Source organism: Neltuma alba, unplaced genomic scaffold (genome assembly GCF_004799145.2).
Source record: "Neltuma alba isolate B1F8T4 unplaced genomic scaffold, ASM479914v2 tig00000770_pilon, whole genome shotgun sequence".
NCBI lineage: Eukaryota > Viridiplantae > Streptophyta > Magnoliopsida > Fabales > Fabaceae > Neltuma > Neltuma alba.
In genome coordinates, this window is record NW_021632184.1 from 108,079 (window position 1) to 123,221 (window position 15,143).

At 33.7% G+C, this 15,143-nt stretch overlaps 1 long non-coding RNA gene across 1 annotated transcript; it reads right to left on the minus strand.

Moving 5' to 3' along the window:
- Positions 1-4,037: 4,037 nt before the first annotated feature.
- Positions 4,038-14,444, minus strand: LOC114745673 (uncharacterized). The gene is made up of 3 exons (XR_003740225.1): positions 14,432-14,444; positions 7,377-7,382; positions 4,038-4,117 (listed from the first exon to the last, which is right to left on the minus strand). It is a non-coding gene; the product is annotated as an uncharacterized LOC114745673 (long non-coding RNA).
- Between the last annotated feature and the right edge of the window lie 699 nt (positions 14,445-15,143).

Sequence of the window (15,143 nt, forward strand, 5' to 3'; positions counted from 1 at the left end):
GGAATACCAAAAAAATATAAAATTTTGTCATGGCAAAAATTATTAACTTGAATGGTAATTATAATGACAAGGGAGTTGATAATAGTCAAAATGTGAAACGTTAAGATTTTTATTTAGACTTTTAAATATAATTGATCCAAAGTTTAGGTGGATTAGATGTATTTTAATCTTAAGGGCTTGTTTGGTTTGAGAAGATGGTAATATTTGGTTTGAGTGGACGGTAGGGATGGCATTGGAAAAACGGGCTAGTCCTTCACGGGTTGTAGGCTTAAACAGGCTGGCCCACCTAGATCCATATTTGAAAAAATCACCATTTTACAAAGCCCAGCCTTTATATAAGTGGACTTGGGCCAGCCTGTGGGCTTTAGACCTGTTTAAATTTTTTTTTACATATTTTAATGTGGATAAAAGTAAAGCAATAATGAATAAAAATAAAGCAATAAATTTCATGAAAATCATATTACAAGTCATTAATATTAGTGTAAAAAAAAAGCCAAAATTTTATCTAAATTTCTAAAACTAAACCAAATCAAGCTATTGTTTTAAATTTTATATAAAGCAAAATCTAATTAAACACTATAAACAATAACATCATCAACATGATTTTTATCACTATCTTCAATATCAACAATATTTAGTTGGATTGACTCTTTTTCAGTGACAAAAATATCAAAGTTTTCTTCTTTAAATAAATTTTACTTCGCAAGCTTTGTAGTTTAGTTATTATTTTACTTTAATTGAAGATACGCTACCATTAAAACTCATAATTTCTAATTCAAGTTATAGAATTACAAGTTATATAAGTATAAAAATACTCTTTTATTAAATATACATAGTTTAAAAATATTAACACATATAATATAAATCAAATCATTATCTAAAGTCTAAATTAGCTCATTTTTTAAAGTTCAATTGAATAAATCGTTGTTCAAAACCAATAAAATCAGACAGTTTTATAAAATTCAATTTTAATACAACAACAACAACTAAATATTTGTAATATTATTAACAAAGTGAAAAAAGGAACCATATTAGCATCCTATAAATAATTTTTTTTTTTTTAAAAAACCCCATTAGGGCCAACCCATTTATGCTTGTAACAACATCCATCAAGAGACGTTTTCTCATCAGGTGCTTCATAAGTAAGATCATGGATGGGTTCTTGTTCTCAGGTGTTTCGTGCAAACACGTTTGGTGCATTCTCCGATCCCTCCATTTGAAATCTCATTCATGACCTCTTATGCACCGAATTCCCCCTCAGGATGATGGCAGGCCCATTTTACTTTTTTTTTTGGTTAGATTAAAGTCCTTTTTTATCTTGGGGGAGGTTAGGGGAGGGTAGAGTTGGAAAGATTTTAATATTACTTTATTTGGTTTGATTAAAGAGGGGAAATGGAAGGATATTTAGGCTTGTTTGATTTCTTGTTTTGAAAATAATTATTTTGTTTTAAATATAAATACAAAAAAAAGAAACTTGTTTCGTAATTTATTTTTAGTTGGTTGTCTTAAAAAAAACAACAATATTTCTTAAAAACTGAAAAACCAAAGCAAATTTTAGATATTTTCTTGTTTTTGTTTTTACATTTTTTTTTGTTTTGGAAAATTAGAAAAAACTCCATCCTTTTCTTATCCATTGCGCGTCACGTGACATGTTAGTGATGACCATTGGCCACTGAATATGAATTTTTTTTACTTTTTTTGTTTTAAATATGATTTTTTAAATAATTATGCAAACGTATTTTTTTTGTTTTTTATTCTTAAAACTTGTTTTAAAAAATAATTTTATAAAATTGTTTTGAGGAAAAAAAAAAAACAAGAACAAACAAGCCCACATTTTCCTTTTCCTTTTCCTTTGATAAATTTTTCATGTACCGAACGGGCTGTCTATAGTCAAATTAGTTTCCTTCTATTCTGTTGGTGAAAAATTTCCTACTATTCTGTTACAGTAAGAATCAATTTCATCTCTTCATCTTGAACTGCGTCCAGGCCCGTAAGAAAAAGAAGTCCATATATTCCGAAATTTATTTCATCACATAAGAGATGTTTTTGACTTACATAGGAAAAGTCAAGGGACTTAGGAGTATAATTATTTCTTGGTTAGCCACACAGGACAATAAAATGGCTTTGACATTTGTTCAAAGTCAGAGTCATACATTCAAATAAAAAATCAGGCATCTTGAACAAGAGTTGAAGGTTAACAAGAATGGGCCGGTCATCGAAAAATGAGCGGCTGAATGAGAAAGGCAAGAAATAAACAAGTATTCCCATCAGGTTCAATCATCAGAAGAATTCATGTATGGAGACAACATGGCAAGAAAAATGAAAGAGTTGACAAGAACAGCAAGAAAATGAACATGCTCTGTAACATCTAAAATTTTAGGCTTACAAGTGCAAAAAATAGCCTGAAATGTAAAGGCTATTAAACCTTGTTTAGCAAGAGTTTCCTGGAAGGATAGGAGGATTTTAAAGACTAAATCGCAAAGTAAGAGTTTTCTAGAATCATGAGATAGGTAAGTTAGAGAATCTGATAAAGTCTCAATAGGACAAGTGTAGGAATTGGAGATGATTAAGGGGTAAAGGTTGTTCTGAGAACACCAGTGAGATGATTCTTGAAGCTAAACCCGAATAGAGACCTAATTGTAAGTTTAGAAGGTTTTGGACCTGAAAAGGCAATGGTGAAAAGTACGCCCAAAAATTCTAAAAAAATTTCAGAAAAATAGGAAATGAGGTTTTGAGACTTATATGGGGTTAAAAATAACAAAAATGCCCTTGGAGCAAATTGATGAAATTCTCAGGGTTTGAGCTAATTATGTATATTAGCTGAAATTAAATTATTTAAAATATGAGGAGGCTTGAGATAATTGGAGAAAAATAGAAAAAAATGCTTGAGAAATTATCATAGGTTTTAAAAATAATTTCATCTATAGAAAGCGAAGAGGTTGAATTTAATGGAATTTAAAGCCTATTCATGCACTATTCGGGGAAAGTAAAAATAAAATGTCTACATGTTGACTTTTAGCTTAAGAAAAATTAGAGAAATTCCCTGTGATGAAAACATAGTATTAGTACCCATTGACTGATTCTTAGAGTTATGGACCGGTAGAAAGATTTCAGTTAAGTTTACTCTAAAATAAATATTATTAAATATGGTAAGCATATATAATGCTGTGTGGACTTATTGGAGATGAGAAAAGGGTGCCACAACATGTCCCAGAGTTATCGGGTAAGTTAGAACCCGAAAAAGTACCTGCTACGACATAAAATCATAAAATTGGTGGAGAAATAGTCAAGGATATGAGAGCACGAATTTCTCCCTATTTCCTCCCTATTTTAATGCAAATTTGATGAAGGGACATGAATGGAATAATACATTTTGTTAAGGGTTAAGTTTGGAAGAATAGAAGTAGGTAATAAAATATCATGCTTTTTTCACATGTGTAATAGGTAGCACATGTAAAGTGGCCTTTAGCTTTGAATGAGAGGACACCTAAGGGGACACATAAGGGACTGATATGGCAAGAATCAAGAAGGTAAGGGGCACTTGGCAAAAAGATCAAATGAATAGCCAAGATCAAGCCCTACGCACACAAGATTAATGGCCAGAATTTGAGCAAAATCTTTATAAATACCTTCTCTCCCCATTTTGGCCAAGTTTTGGCCAAGCTAAGGAAAAGGGAGAGGAAACTGAAATGGAGAAGGGAAAAGGGAGAAGAGAAAGAGCAAGAGAATACATGTAAGATCAAGTTCCAAGACAAGGTACATTCATGGTTTTTGATGTAGTTTATCTTGCTACTTGTCTTGTTGAGTTTGATTATGGATTTTGTTGGATTTTGGAAGCTTGAAACCCTAAGGTTCCGTTTGGTATAAAGCATTAAAAATGAGGAATAGGGATTGAGATTAGAAGTGTAAAACTATATTAAAAGGGTGTTTAATATAAGTATTGTATGATACTTGGGATTAGACAAACTTATATATGTGGGATTGGGGAGTACCATAAGGGGTAGTGGTATTCTCTAATCCTATCTATGTGGGATTGCCTAATCCCATATAATAAGAAATCACTCATGCTAAGTATGTTTTTAACATATGTTTTCAACCCCAATTCCAATCCTTATCCCTTATTTTCAATGCTTCGTAGCAAACATAACCTAAGGTTGTGTTTGGTATGGAGGTTTAAATTTTAATGGATCGGGAATGGGACTGGTACTGGAACTAGGACTGACATTGGGGTTGGGAATGAAGCCTTAAAATTATGTTTGGTGTGAAGTAATATTTCAAGGCATTGATTTTATTAATTTTGTTTTATAAATAATTAATAATTGAGAAAGACAACAATATCCTTCTCTCTCCTGTCTCTTGACCTAAAACGTCAAAACCATCTGCGATGTTCTAAGCTTCACCCACCTTCACCCTTCTCTTTCATAGATGCAATCTTTTGAAGCATTCACCACCTTCGCCCTCCACTTTTACAAATCCTGAGAACTCCACATTTAGTTGAGGATAGTGATTTCTCTTGACTTGGTTATGGCAGTCCATGAAGATGACCCACCTTTGATTTGACTACTTCAAGCTCATGATTTTCTGCAAATATGGGTCTATGATTCCTATTTTTGTTTCCTATTTCTTGTTGGTTTTTGATTTCTGGTTCTATATTCTCTTTTTTCATTTTTCTTCTTGGTGTTGCTTCCTCTTTGCTTTTCTCTCACTACAGCTTTGAAGATATCACCACTCGCCAGATCTGATTCAAAGGTTGAAGATGAGGATGTCAGAATAAGGACACCGCGTATCAGTGGAAGACATCATTGGTAGGGGAGGACAAAGATAAGAGTGACGGCAAGGAAAGGGCATGGAGTGGGGGGCAAATTTGTCAACAAAATATCAATCCTAGGACTGAGTTTCCAATACCAAGGGGTTGGGTGGTATTAAGCAGTCCCATGGAAAGTTGGGATTGTGCAGTCCCAGGATTACTAATTTCCTCCTACCAAACATAACAAAATAAGCAATCCCAATACCAACACCAATACCAACCCCTCCAATACCTTGTACTAAACAGGCCCTAAGGGTCTTGCTGCATAAAATTGATAGGGTTAAGGAAAGATGAAATTAATGTTAGAATAATATTTAAAGACTTGAAAAGAATAAGAATCAAGGGGTTTTGTGATGAGTTTGCAAGGAATCCGACTTTCCCTATCTTTGTGTGAATTTCAGCTTGACTTGGAGGTTGAGTTAGGGTTAGATTTTGATGATTTTGATTCATTCAATGTGGTTAGAATGGGAAATTTTGTGTGGTATAGGTGAGAAAGCAAGTTTGGAAGCATCATCATTATATTTTTGAAAACTTGTAATACCCGATTCGCTTAAAACGGGTCGGGTATGTGTAACATCCTAAGTCTTATCGAGTTTTAATAGCCTCTTTTGGTTGATTTTGAGGATAGATTAGCGATTTAATTTTGATCTTGGTGTTTGGGTTGAATTTGAGGTATGTTGGAGGAATAGGTGAACGTACCCCTCTCAGGGTATGTTCGCCGCGGCGTACCAGGAGTTTTAGAGGGGAGTGTCTTCTCGGGAAGGTTTGGCCGCGGCGAAGTCTTGGGGACACCGCGGTGAAGTTGTTCAGGTGAGCGAGGCTTCCCTTTTGGGAAAGTTTCGCCGCGGCGAATGTTTTCTGGGCGAGCAAGAGTTTCCTCTCGGGAAGCTTTCGCCGTGGCGAAGTCGGGTTTTCAGGCGAGTAATCCCTCTCGGGATTAGTTCGCCGCGGCGAAGATTGGGGTTCGCCGCGGTGAAAGGTCCCGAATCTATATATTTGCGGGAGGAGTTCAGCGTGCGGAAATTAGAAAAATCTGAGGTAGAGAGAGAGGCTTTGCTAGGGTTTTGAATTTCTGGCTTGGAGGGGGCATTTCTAAGGATCCATTACCTCAAGCAAGTGATTTTAACCTCTAATCTACTTTCTTTCTTGGGATTTCTAAAGATTTTTGGTGGAACCCTAGGATTTTCTAGGTTGTGATGAAACTGAGGTTTTTGACCGATTGTTTTGAGTTTAATTGATTGCTTTGGGTTGGTTTAAGTGTTTAATCGGTGTAGTTTCCTTGGATTTAAAGAATCTTGAATTTTGGAGTTAGGGTTTATGGAAATGGATGATTTGGGATTGAGGTTGATAATGTAGAGGTTGATTCTGAGTTTTGTGAATTGGGTTATGTTAAGGAGGGTTAAATTGGATGTTTAATCGGTTTAGATTTGTTGTTGGAATCTTAATTGCTCAAATGGGATGTTTGGGTGTAGAACTCCTATAGTGGGTCCTTGAGGTTATGAATTTTAATTGATGTTTGGAAAGGGATTAAGGTTTTAATGGATTGGTATGACCATTGGAGTGTTGCCTTGATAGTTATACCCTTTGAGTTGGGTAGAGTTTTGATGGGAGATAGGAATTTTGTGTCCCCAAATGTTGTTTTGGCCACATTATTAGTTTGAAAGCTAATACATGATGGTTGTGTGTTTGTGTGCTTGTGTAGACCGGTTGTGAGTCTTGGTGGTGCACGGGGCCACATTGTTGGTTTGTTATTCCTTGCTCAGGCGAGAGGTAACCACTTTCCAATCTTTAGTACTTGCTTCTGTGGTATTGTGAGTAGATTTATGTTTTGTGCTCCAATTAGTAATCATGTTCAAACTGTATGTTGTGTATAAAAAGGAAAACCGTCTTGTGGGGTTTTGATTGATGATGAATGAAATCTTGAAATTTGAAGGATATGCCACTGAATGAAGTACTTATGAGATGATCAATTACTATTTGACTAAGGTTTGAGCATGATGCATGATTTGGGATTTGGTGAGAGTTTTTGATAGTTACTACCACGTGGTAAGGCCTCCATTAATGCATGATGGTTGGCTTAGTACGTGCCCCATAGTGAGGGATAGGCCTTTTATGGCTCCTTACGTCCCCTATAGTGAGGGATAGGCCGGCTTCGGCTCCTGAAAATCCCCCAAAGTGAGGGATTTGGTTGATGGGATTGCATCATTGCACTTGCATGAATTGTTGTGGCTATCGTTATATATTATTTGTGAACTGCCCCACTTGACACCTCACGAGCACCTATTTAGTAGTACCTAGTATTGGAAAGGTTGGTTACTGGGACTTTGTCTCACCCAGTGGTTTACAATATTTTCAGGTGAAGGTGCTAGGCGTGCGCCTTCGGGAAGAGATGCAGAGGCTTGAGCTTGGTTAGCTTTAGGCCTCTAGTCTTTGTTTATGTATGACCAGTTGTATATTGCCACATTATGGTCCTTTGAATTATTTTGATTACCCGGCCTTGTTGTAAACAGGAGAGAATGTTATCTCCTTATTTTTGGTTGGCCGGAGGCCATTGCTAATATTATGAAACTTTGATCTACTATGTTGGAAAACCAATTATATGGGCTGATGTAGATGTGTTTTGTTACCCGGGCCGGAGGCTCGGAGGCCCAGTGTATATGAATGAATGATTTCAGTTGCATGCAACGGATTACAGGTTGACCCGCGTTTGAAAGTCAATTTCTAAAAGTATGAAATTTTCCTTCTACTATGGTAGCTCGTTTAACAGATTTTCTTTTCTACCATAGTAGTGGGTTTATGACGAGTTATATTGTTTTGAGGTTAAGGGTCTTACAGTATGATATTATAAGATCCGAATATATTCAATCAATAATAAGATCTGAATAATATTTTGATTGGGATTTGGGTATATTGAATTAAATGAGGAGTATCATTATTAAATGAGATTTTAATGGAGGCTCAAATGAAGAAATTAATAATTAATTTTGAATTTTAATAATATCTTAATTGGGATTTGAATATATTAAATTAAATGAGAAGTATCATAAAATAATATGTTAATTGGGGTTTAAATGGAGAGATAAATAAATAATTTTAAATTTTCATATGTTTCTCCTAAATTTCACATCTTTAATTCAAATACAATTTGAAGGAATAAAAAAAAACACACTTCTATAAAAAGTAAATCTTGAGCTATATTAAATAATACAATTTATTAGAATTTAAAATTAATTAAATATTTTAGTCCGTGCGATGCACGGGGGAGAAATTTCTAGTTATAATTAAAAATGAAATTTTGAACTCTAAAACCCTGTGTTCAGCCAAAGTTGATTTTAGGGGGAGGAGTTGGATTCTAATTATTCTGAGCTTAGATATGGATTATGTATGGATGGAATAGTAATATGCTTTAGAAGAATTAATTTTGAATTATTAATTCAAGTAAGGGGGATAAGTTATCCCTAAATGGGACACGAAATTGTTACAAAGTGGAAGTGAGGTAAATGAACAAATATGCCTATGCAATTTGGTGTAGCATCTAGAGCACATCCTAAGGTTTAAAAGAAGTGGTAGGCCACTTCAATTGGATATATATGCTAAAAGTTATGATTGATCAAAGTTAGGACAGAGAATCTGGGAAATACTATCTTGAACAGTAAACCTTACGCAATTAACTCTATGAATTGGAACGGATTAAGTCTGGATTTATATTTTTCCTTATAGAAAATTGAAAGAGTTTCAAATAAAATTTTGAACCACCTCAGTACATTTTTTCTATAATTAGTTATGAATTTTTAAAATTGGATAAAAAATCTGAAATTTACTAGTAAATAGTAACCTGAGTAACCAATTTCAAAATTTCAATATGTGGGCTTGTTTCATGATTCAATTGAATCTTAATGCTTCCAAATGCATACTAAAAAGGGTAAATGGAAGGATATTTCATGCGCCTTGCAAAATACGTATATATTGTATAAGACTATTACTCATCTTACCTTTGGATTCATTTTATCTTTCTAATTGAAAATAGAGATGGGTAATTTTCTTAAGGGTATCTCCAAGAAGGATTAAAGTCTTCCCATTAATACCACTTTCAACCTTCTCGCTCCAACACCAGTTCGACCACCAGGTGATAAAACCATTATCTTCATATAGTTTTCTCTCCATTTTGGTTGTTCAGATTCTTACTTTTCCTAACGCAAAGATATGAACTCAACAGATGCAAAGCTGTTATGTATTATTTGCAAAGCATTGAGAGACATCAGAAACAGAGGTGTATCATATTTTAAACACGCTTACCACTCACACTAGACATTTAAACCAAATCCCATGTGTCACAGATTGTGATTTACTTTAAGACAAAATCCGTGTGAGGGCCAAGCACAATTTGAAGTGTGATTTTTGTCAAATGTTATCTCATTGGTCAATGATTATTACCATTTTACATGCATGTGATGGATATGCTACTAGGATCATCAATTTGGATGAGTTGCAAGTAGCACAGATTTTAACATTCAACAAAGTGTGGACATCCTATGAAGGTGGTCTAGACAATCTTAAGGCTACAATCTTTGAACCAACAAGATTACAAGAAAGATTTTCAATGTTAGGTTGTTATAGCCAACCTAACAACAAGCCCTTTTTTGGATGGGTTCTTGTGACCACTTGACCATACTTTGATTTAGAGCACTGAGTCCCTAAAAATCAATCAAAATAGCTCAACCTATATCTGGCAAGCAAACCCTCCTAATGGCTATAAAGCAATAGGACATGTTGTGACCACAACAAAGGAAAGACCCTCCCTCAATAAAATTTGGTGTGGCCGGTCAAACCCGACTGATCATATTGAAACATATACATGGATCTAGGGACCAAGCACATCTAATGACTCCAATGAGTTCAACCTCTATGAAACAAGTCCAGGTAATAGAAGCACTCAAGCTCCAGGACTTATCGTAGGCATATTTCTAGCTCAAAATGGTGGAAACACTGGTGCTCTAGCTATATCTTGTTTGAAAAACACCAATGTTAACTTCACCTCTATGCCAAATCTACAATAAGTTCAAGCAATAGTCCAAGCTTACTCTCCCTTCCTTGGTGAACTGGCTTTTTGCTAATGGAGGATTGGTCTATAAGAAAGGAGATGAATCACATCCTACCCCAATACAACCAAATGGCACAAATCTTCCTCAAGGTCTTAACACTGATTCCTATTGGCTGGATCTTCTAACAGGCAAAGCCAACAAGGAAAGAGTTAAAAGAGGTGACTTACAAAGCTCTCAACCATATCTTAACGTAAAACCCATGTTTGGAGGGACATTCACAGACATGGGCTATTGGGTGTACTACCCATTCAATGGACCTACAAGAGTAAAACTAGAGTTCATCACCATTTTATTGGGGAAAATTGGCCACCACGTGGGGGACTGGGAATACGTGACGCTAAGAGTGAGCAATTTTAATGGAGAACTAAAAAGTGTTTATTTCTCAGAACATAGTGGAGGTATTTGGGTTGATTCATTCAATCTGGACTTCAAGACTGGAAACAAGCCTATTGTTTATTCATCATTTCATGGCCATGCATTTTACCCCAAAACAGGGATGAATCTTCACGGGACCAATAGTTTCTGAGTCAGGAATGAGATTGTGGAGAGCAATATGGTAATGGATATGGGGTAAGGGTATGAAGTAGTGTATGTGGAGTATTTGGGGTCAAAGATTGTGGAGTCACCATGGTTGAACTATTTTAGAGAATGGGGTTTGAAGATAAGCTATCATGTTGTAGAAGAATTGAACAAGGTAAAGAAATGGTTGCCTGGGAAGTTCAAAAAGCTTGTGGAGAAGATTATGAGCAGTTTGCTGAGTAAGGTGTTAGGAGAGGAAGGACCTGCTGGTCCAAAGGTGAAGAACAATTGGAATGGAGATGAAGTTATTTTTTAATAGTTGATCCAATAACTTCTTTTTTCCTTGTATTATATACGTGCGCGCACACATAGACACACACATATATTACCTCCAGTTTTTAATATAAAACATGATTTAATTTTTATGTTGGTCCTAAATATAGTATCCCAATCCACTTTGTCTCATATTTATCTATTTTTTTCCCAAGATAGTCCTTCTAATAATAATAGTTTTAACCAATAAATTTGATTAGTAAGGATATTTTAGAAAAGACAATACCTATTATTACAAATAACTAACTTAACTTATTTTCTTAATCTACTTAAATTAGTTAAGTAGATTTTATATTTAGAATTGGAGGTAGTATATCAATAGTTAGTTAAATTAGTTAAGTAGATTTTATATTTAAAAAAGTGATTCACCAAAAGAAAAATTGTTAAAGTTAATTTAATATTATAAAATTTATAAATTTTTAAAATTATCCTTCAATTGGTATGATGAAAGAAGAGATAAAAATCACCATTATAAAGAGATAAAAGCATTTTTATGACTAGTTATGAATATTTTATTAAATCTTCAAAAGGTTTTGCGACAAATAAATAAAGTCTTTTAAATCAAAAGCCGTGAAGGAAGTCTTTTCCATAAGCCGAATTGAATCGAAGTGCGAGTAATTACCGCTAGTAATTGGCAAAAACTAATTTTAAGTTTTGAAAGTTGAAAGTTGAAACCTCCAATTAACATTGGAGCACCATAGGGGAATTGACGCCCCAAAAAAATAGTAAAATAAAAACAGGGCAATTGATTTTGCTCATATTTTTAGCTATAAGTAGGATTTCATATGCAAAGTTAAGGATTACACAAAAAAAACTGGTTATTATATTATATTGGGACATTTTTGTATATGATCATTTGTTATGGTTGCTTCATTAAACTTCTCGTGTTTTTTTTTTTTGGCGTAGTGGCTTGGTGATATCATGTGTATAATTTAAATGAAAGTTTTATACAAATGCATTTGTTTTCTAAATATTTGTATGATGTTTGATTATATTGATTGATTTGGATTTAATATTATAGATACTACGTTCGGTCTTTAATATAAAAGTTAGTTTGACTTTCAATTTAGTTCTAAATATAAGATCTTAATCCATTTTTTCTTTTATATTTATCCATTTTTCCCAGTATAGTCTCTGCAGTAGTTACACATATTAAATATTTTATCAAATGATAGTTCAAGGTTATATGATTAGTAAAGATATTTTAGAGAAGAAAACACATCTCTATTATAAGTAACTAATTTAACAATTTTTCTTAATTTACTCAAATTATTCAGCTAGTTCTTATATTTAGGATTGGAGGTAGTATGTCATAACTAGCATAAGTCAGTCAACGTTTTCTTTTAAAAGAAAAAGAAATTAAACAATCCATTTATAAGTGGCTTCTGGTGATTTGCAAGTTGCAACTGGTTTATAAGCTAGGCACCTATAAGTAACATTTTTGAGGTATATAAATCATAATTGCTTATTGGCCTAATGGGCTATGTAACATTATAAGTCAAACTTCATTAGCTTATAAGTACATTTTTTAGATTGAACAAGTAAATTTTTTAAAATATTAATTGGTTAGGTTAACGATTATTTTTGCCTTGAAAGTAATTATAACGAAAATCCATAGTCTTTTTGGCCTTAGGACCCGTTTGGTGCACTAGAATTGAGGCTCATGGTATGGAAATGGAAATGATTCCCATCACAAAATTTGTTTGGTACAGGTAACGAAGCATGGAATTGACTTCCATATGGAGCTCAATTCCGCCAAAATGGCTTCCATAAAAAAACCCAAGACTCACAATTTCACGTCTCATAATTCCTTTTTACCGTTCTCCTTCTTCAAGCTTCTAGCAGTTCTCCTCCATACCCATTAGCGCCGCTGCCACCGTCAATCACTCCACTCATTAGCCGCACCGCCACAGTCGACCTTCCCACTTATTGGGGTCCCCCCCCCACCATCGACGACCACCTCCATCTGCTTCATTGAGGGATCTGGGCCTCTTTCATCTTTTCCACCTCCACCTTCAAGATTGGGCTCCTTGTCGACACTTCCACGGCGTCCTTCGCAGATCTGAGTCCCCTTCATTCTTCTTTGTCTTCTTCACATTCCCTGTCATTGTCTTTATGGCCGAAGCATGGCAACGACTGAATTTTGACGATGGCTTTGTTTGATAGTTTAAGACTTTAAGACATGATTTGTTGTTTTTATTTGCATTGGTTATGTGGGTTTGATACTATTGAGAACATTGATTGTTTCGGGATTGAATTGTACTGTATTTAATGATGATGATTTGCATTCATAGGTTTTCAAATGGAACTTCGTTAAAGCTTCTTCCCTAATGAAATCGGCGTGCGTGGGGGAGAATCGTTTTTATGGGAGAGTGGGTTTGTAGGAAGGGTATTTTTGTATAAAAATTATATCTCATTTCATAATATACTAAACCGACTTTTAAATCTCATTTCTATTTCTATATCCATTTGTAACTCTATATCCATTTTCATTTCTATTTCCATCAAAATTAATTCCAGTATACCAAATATGTGACAGTAGTGTTGCCTCGAAAAAGGTTAGGAAAGAAGCAATATAATGTAGTCCAAATTTAACAATCAAATGTTAGCTCCTGATAAAAAAAAACGGCTCCTTACTACTTCCTCCACTTGCTCCCGTCGTCTCTCCGGTGATAAATCTTTTTCCTTGACTGATTAGAAAAGGGGTCACGATTTCATCTTCTTTAGTGCTCTACTTGGATAGAAAAAAAAGCTGCAAGGAGAGAAAACAGAGAAAAAGAAAAATTATAGAGAAGATATTATCATTTTTCTTGTTTGGATAGACGAGAGAAAATATAGAGAAAAAATGAACATATATCTAAATAATTAAATTATCCTTATCAAAATATATTATATTTAAAATTAAATCCCATTAAATATTGTAATAGGAAAATTATACTAAGATTAGCATCATCAAATAATTTAAAATCAAGTTATTTGATTTACTTATATATTTTTCAGATTATTATATTTTAAAACCAAATTATGTAATAAAAATATTATTTTAAGATAAAAATAAAAAGTGAATAATTTTTTAAATATAATAAAAAAAATAAATATGTAGAGGAAGAGGGAGGAGAGATAGTCACCGAAATCTTGTTTTGTTTTCTTTACCTCTTTGCCATTACTCTAAAAGAATGTATTTTATATTCCTCTGAAAATCTTGATTTTTAACCACTTCATGCGAATCAGTGTCAGAATTGGTAATAGTTCATGAGATCCCTTTGTGTTTTTACAAAAAATCGTGATTTAAAAATACGATCAGTGTGCCGATGATAATGATTCTTTTTTAATATTTTTAAGGTGACATTAAGCAAAAAAGGATTCTTTTTTAATATTTTTAAGGTGGCATTAAGCAGGGGGGGGGGACTTTTGAATGCCCAATGATGCCCTTTTGCACATACTTTCAGGGCGAAATATGACTTTTAACCAGAAGAAGAAAGCATCGTCGTGCCCATCTAGAATTATACATCACATAAGATTTGACGTGGCAAATTTCCGTTTGGGTTGTTATTTGGTTACGGCAACATTACTATTGTTTCAAAAGATGACATTGAGCATACTTCTAAATATATACTTGTAACCTTTTTTTAGAACACTTACGTGGCAGAAAATGACCCTTAACCCATACTTTAATATTACAAACCAGACTCAATTAATTTATAGGCCACTTATAAAATTTATGAATTGAAAGCAGAAGTTATTTAAAGTCACTTGCACATATTTATGAATATTAAAATACTAATATTTTAAAAAGTTAACTTTTAATTTGAGTGATTTACTTGTAAATGAATGAAATTTCACATATAAAATAAAATTTTAACATTTTAAGAGCTTTATTTGTAAATTTAAGATGGCAGTTGTAACAACGGTTCTTATAAAATTTGCATTTGATAATCAAACCCTTTTTATTTGCAAACATAACCATGATAGGAAAAGGCATATGTTGTGACAAGCAAGAGTTGTATATGCCTTAAATTAATCACTAGATTAGACTTATATATTATAGGGACTAACGTAAGCTAATTTTCTATGTGGAGTCAATGCTTAGGTTAATTCCTAAATTATCTAAGTTTGCATAGAATGAGGAGTAGAAGAGAATGTTGAATTTTTTTTTAATTTTTTAAGGAATAATAGAGAGTAAATAACAAAAATAAACTGAAAAGAGAAAGATATTACCGAATGAAGCTTCCTAAAGCTGGATGTATTGGCTATCATTGTTCCTACGAATATTAGAGTTGCAATACACACTAAAAAAAACAACATTTTGTGGCAGTTATTTTGTGTGATTTATAGCCATATACTCTAGCTCATCCTTCTGCTGTAGGTAGGTAACAGCTTGG